General features: G+C 32.8%; 1 pseudogene; it reads left to right on the forward strand.

The window, feature by feature from the left end:
- Positions 1-1,064: 1,064 nt before the first annotated feature.
- Positions 1,065-1,992, forward strand: LOC140516699 (olfactory receptor 4P4-like; annotated as a pseudogene).
- The last annotated feature ends 3,093 nt before the right edge of the window (positions 1,993-5,085 follow it).

A 5,085-nucleotide genomic window follows, 5' to 3' on the forward strand; every position in this document is an offset into this window, starting at 1 on the left:
GTGATACATTCAGAAAACAAAGGGAGAGAGAAATAAAGAGAGTTCAATGTTTCCCCCAAATCTCAGATCAATATTAAGCCTTTATTACATCTTCAGCTGCCACAAAAGTTGTAAAAATAAAAAACACCATGATCTTTTAAAACTGTCACAGTAAATATCATTACTCCACTTAATCTCTTTCTTTCCTCCTTTGTACTACTTGTTGCTTTAATCTTTGTAGTTGTGATAATCAAAGGGACCTACTCACTGAGTCATTAAGACACACTTTTCTTTCAGGAATGGAAATAAAATCCATATCAGTAGTTTCTTAGTCCATTGTCAAATATTCCTCATTATATTTTTAATTCATTCAGTTGGGGAGCTGAACCTCATTTGTCATGTTCTCCTTGTTTAGTCATTGAATCTATTTTTTGAAGGTCTATGATTTCTCAGTGACTGCTAATTGGCTAAGTAAAATGAATCAAGAGAGTGGAAAAATATTTTTTCAGTATTATTTTTTATCCTAGATTTCCAAAAGAAATTTAAAAGTTTTTTTAACTGACATTATTATCTATATTTAGTATTTTTTAAATTTCCCTAAAACTGTATCATTTACTGTATTTTTATAAAAAAGTTTGAAATTTCCTTTGTTTAAACAACTCAATTTAATTATGTTGAGAAGTACATGATACAGGATGAGTCCTCACAGAAAAGATCTTCTTCATGATTAAGAAGTCCATTAAAATGGATTTTGAGATCTTATCAGATCTTTTAAAGTTATGATATATTTTTAATTTATAGGCATAAATAGATTTTCATAGCACGATAAATTCTACTGGATAGATATTTAATTTTTAGGATACCCATCTTCTGTATGGATTTAAGACAAACATTTTTTTTTAAATTTTCATTTAAATGTGTAGAAAAGAAGCCAAATAGTAGGATTAAAATTGTATTCATAATCAGCTAATGAGACATCCATTCAAAAATATCTACAAACTCAATACTGTTACTGATTTGCTACATTTGATTTAATTCCAGGTGAATTAAAATTCTTCTAGAAAACTGCCCGCTACTTGAAATACATGGAAAATCAGAACAATGTCACAGAATTTGTTCTCTTGGGACTGTTCAAGAAGCCAAAAGTTAAGATGATATGTTTTATAATCTTCTTGCTCTGTTATTTTGCCATCTTCTTTGGGAACATTATTATCTTCATCATTATTTTATGCAGTCATTTAATCCAACAACCTATGTACTATTTTCTCTGTCATTTACCCTACATGGATCTTGCTTATACTTCCACCGTGGTTCCCAGGCTGCTCAGGGACTTAATTGCCAAGCAAAAATCCATCTCCTATAATAGCTGTATGACTCAGCTCTTTACCACTCATTTTCTTTCAGGTGTTGAGATGTTCATTCTGGTGTCTATGGCCTTTGATCGTTACGTTGCCATTTGTAAACCATTGCATTACATGATAATTGTGAATAGACAGAGATGTAACATGATGCTCTTGATGGCCTGGTTAGTCGGCTTTTGGCATGCCATCGCCCAGATGATCATGGTCATCAGATTACCTTTCTGTGGCCCTAATCTAGTAGATCACTACATATGTGATGTAGAAGCCCTCTTAAAACTTGTCTGCATTGACACACGTATTCCAAACATCTTAGTCATGCAAATACTGGGATGGTTGTGTTGGCCATCTTTCTGGTTTTGGTGGCATCTTACATTGTCATATTATATAATCTTAGGAACCATTCATCGATGCTCGAAGTAAAGCCCTCTCCACCTGTGCTTCCCATGTCATGGTAGTTGTTCTCTTCTTTGTACCCTGTATTGCCCTCTATATCCCACCTCCCACTGTAAGCCAAAATGATAAGGAGTTCTCAATGTTTTACACAGTCATTGCACCCATGATGAACCCTCTCATCTATACACTGAGAAATACAGAGATGAAGAATGCTATGCAAAAGGTATGGGCAACAAAACTCTTTTTGATATTCAAATAAAATAGAATTTTAATTTGATTTTTTATTTAAGGCTGATTGAAGAAATGGCAATATGCTACTATTTTCATCATTTTTAGGATGAAATTTATTTTTTCTCTTTTTCCTTTTATTTGTATGTAAAAAATTCTCTTCTTCCCTCTCAACCCTCCTTTGTCCATTGAGAGGGCAAGAAATATATCAGTTATGCTTGTAAAATTATACATCACCTATTCCCATATTAGCCATTTCACAAAAATAAAGAAATATAAAGAAAATGAAAAGAAAAAATAAATCTTCACTGAGAATAAGGATGTATATTTAGATAAATTTTAATAATGTATTAACGAAAAGCAGGAATCTTACTTTATGTACCTTTATATGTGGATTTGGGCCTAGAAAAATTTTTTTTACAGCGCTAACTTGATAATTAGTAGCCCAATTATGTGAAATGGAAAGGATTAAAGAAAAGGATAATATATTATAATGTCCCTTTGTTATATAAATTATTATCCCGTGTCTGGTTCTTTGAGATTGTCAGGAATAGTAATTCCGACTAAGAAATCATTAAAAGAGCAGCTTATAGAATGTTGTGAGGTCATCAGTTTTCTCTTATTTTTTAAATTCCCTCCCATTTCTTCTCTACATTTCTCAGTTACAATCTTCTCATACTTTACTATCCTCCACACACCACCTTGGCCTACTTGCTTATCCTCATCAACTACACTCCTTATTTTAAATCCATTTATTTGTAATGTCCATCCCCAGTGCCTCCACTGTTCCCTTTTCTCATTTCTACCTGCTAGCTCCCCTGGCTTCCTCTGAGACTCAGTTCAGATTTTTTTCTTCTGGAGAAGGTCTTTCTTGATTCCAAATTAACCATATCTAATATCTGCTCATTGAAATTGATTTCTTTTGACATCGTATTTCAAAAGGTTGTTCATAATCCATAGAATAATTTTTATTTTATATCTTTGATTAGAATTTATGCTTTCTAACACTAAGAAGAACCTTTTGGGGATTTTCCATTTCTTTTATCCTTTATATTTATCACAGTGCTTGGCTCCTATCAAGTGCTTAATACTTGCTTATTGCCTGACTGTACTTCAAGGGGAATTGGATGGTATGATGAAAAGTGTACTAGATTTGGTGAATTTAAAGAGAGAGAGGAAGAAGGAGAAGAGAGATATAAACATAGACAAAGATACAAAGACAGAGTCAGAGAGAGAGAGAAAGACAAACATACAAAGAGACAGAGACATACACAGAGAGATGGGGAGACATACAGAGCTAGAGCAAGAGCAAGAGCGAGATTGAGAGAGAGAGACAGAGAGAGAAACAGACAGAGAGAGAGGGATTGAAATCTATTAATAGTTCCTACGTGTCAAACATTTTGTATGAAATGTTGGGGATACCAGTACAAGAAAACAAGATGATCTGTACTCTCAGTGGATTCACATTCTAATACAATTCCTACAGGGAGCAGAGGAGTGATTGTTTAGGAATAAAGCTGAGAAGAGTGTTACAAACTATTTTACAACATTTCATATCTGAACAACTTCTGCCAAATCAGTTAATCTCTCCAGGTCTCAATGTATTTATCTATTAAATCTAAGAGTGGTTTAAGCTTGCAGTCCTCTGATAGCAACTATATTACCTTGCTATCAACTGGGACTTCTATTACTGCACTCGTAAGTGCTGTAACTTTTCCAAATCAAAGTAGACCTCGTAAAATACCACTTTCCTTTAAGAAAATACATTCTTAGCTCCTTTCAAAATATGTGCTCTCCAAAGGCAAAGACATTATTTCTTTTATTTTTATTACCAACCTTTAGTATGATGGTTGTTACATTGTAAGAGCTTAGTACTTTAAAAAAAATTAATCAGTTTATTCATTTTTAAAGTCACCTTGCATTAATCCTTCTGAATTTATATGTGTGTATATGTATGAAAGTATACATACATGTATACATGTATACATGCACACATGCACACATATATTTATGCATGTATATACACATACATGTATGCTTATATACATATATGTGTGTATATACACACATACATATACATAGCAAATATGACCATTTTGAAATGCACAATATTAGGTTCATAATCTTCCACTGGATAATAAAGCAAGATATAATTTTAGAAATGTCTTTTATTAAGGATCTATTATATACAGATATAGAGTGAGCTTTCAGTGAGCGACATAAAAATGTACTTAAGATTGTTCTTGTTGAACTTTCAGATTAATGAAGTTAATATGGTGAATTTATATATGGAAACCAATACTAAGTGCAGAATAGCTAAACATTTTTTTTTCTGTTTGATCTCAGAAGGCAGAACCAGGAACAATTAGTGGATGTAACAGGGAGGCAAATTTGGGTATTATCTAGAGAAGAAGAATAACTCCAAAATGGGATGTAATTTGCCAAGAGTTGGTGAATCTCTAATCCTTGTCATTTTCCTCTTTTTCTTTAGTTTGAAAAACACAGATTTTCCATAAAATATATTATGTTAGCACAACAGGCTTACTGTTATTTCAAGTAAACTAATAAATCTTTAAATGTTACCAATTTAAATTTCTAAAAGTAAATTTTGGTCGACCTGACCTACAGCAATGAAATTCCTTCATATTCCTAAATAATTTATTTTTTTTAAGTTGAGAGGGATCTGAAGACTAAAAAAAGTTGAGAACTGTGGAATTAGCCTAAAAATAACTACTTTGCAGAATGTGACAATCCAACAAAATGGAGACTTAACATGTTTTGATAAAACTAGAGAAATTGAGATTTTCATAACTGGAAATCAAGGATACCTTGAAGGAGAAGAGAGTTATTTGAAGCAGACGGATAGTTTTCCTAGAAGGAAATTATTAGCGAGGGCATTTCAGAGGTTGAGAATGATGTCAATGAATGATAGAATAAAAGAAATAAATAAGGGCTATGGGAGCTCCTTACTTTGGCTAGAACACAAACTATGTGGCAGAAAAATTCTGTGGTGAAAAGCTCAAGATCTAAGAGTGGTGGCAGACTGTGGGAGGTCTTAAATGAGAAATTACTTGCACTTTTTCAGAAAGCAGTGTGGAGCAACAGAAGGGTTTTGAGAAGGGGA

Source organism: Notamacropus eugenii, chromosome Y (assembly GCF_028372415.1).
Source record: "Notamacropus eugenii isolate mMacEug1 chromosome Y, mMacEug1.pri_v2, whole genome shotgun sequence".
NCBI classification, from domain to species: Eukaryota; Metazoa; Chordata; class Mammalia; order Diprotodontia; family Macropodidae; genus Notamacropus; species Notamacropus eugenii.